The sequence below is a fragment of the Buceros rhinoceros genome, unplaced genomic scaffold (assembly GCF_000710305.1).
Source record: "Buceros rhinoceros silvestris isolate BGI_N320 unplaced genomic scaffold, ASM71030v1 scaffold3831, whole genome shotgun sequence".
Taxonomy (NCBI): Eukaryota; Metazoa; Chordata; class Aves; order Bucerotiformes; family Bucerotidae; genus Buceros; species Buceros rhinoceros.
Window position 1 is genome coordinate 150,653 of NW_010394685.1, and position 857 is coordinate 151,509.

The following is an 857-nucleotide window of genomic DNA, read 5'->3' on the forward strand; positions in this document are numbered from 1 at the left end:
CTGCTTCTCGGCAATCCCTCACCAGCCCTGGTGCCTTGCACTGCTCTGGGCCGTCACTCACAGGTCCCCACGCAGGAGCTGCAGGGCCCGCGGCCGCCCCTGCCCCGCTGCTGCTTTCAGCGCAGGCAGTGGCACTGCTGGTGCTGGGGAGGTGGAGGGGGGCAGCGACAGGCTCTGTGGTGCTGCTGCGTTCAGTGCGCACTTTGCCAAGGTCCTTGGTGACCGCAGAGAGACCTTGAGGGCAATGTCTGGTTCCTCTGGAGAGGACCATGTGCTTTGGTTTGCCCAAAGATGAGACTCTCTTCCTGTGCAGCAGAAACCTTGAAGATCCCGGTGACTTCAGCTCTGACAAGTTCCAACAACCCCCTTCTGCTGTCCATAAAACTTGCCAAGTATTTCACACCCTCCTGGCAAATGCTTTTGAGGAATATCACACCCCAGCCAACTCGTCACTTGTCAGCTTCCCGTTGAGTTCAACGGAGGAACCTTGAGGCCAGAGAGGTCTCCAAAGCGTTTGGTTTTGTACTTCAGGCTCTCCTTTCTGCGTGGTGTGGCCATGGCAGGAGGTGGCTGTGGCGGCTGGCGCTGCCTGGTCAGCAGGAGCGTGCTGGCCAAGCTGGGTGGCAGGTCCCGTTGGTGTTGGCCAGTCCAGCCTGTGCTGTCGCTTGGACACATGCTCATTCGTTTCTGGAGAGATGGATGCAGCTTTTTCTGACGGGTCTGGACAGGCAGCTGTGTTTCTGTGCTGTCAGTCTAAAGTCACACTACGCTAGACCTTAGCCGAGGACCCAAGGCGTTTCCTCCTTCCCTCTCTTGGGCTGGACCCTTCCTCCGCGTGCAGTGGCGGGGGGGGGCCC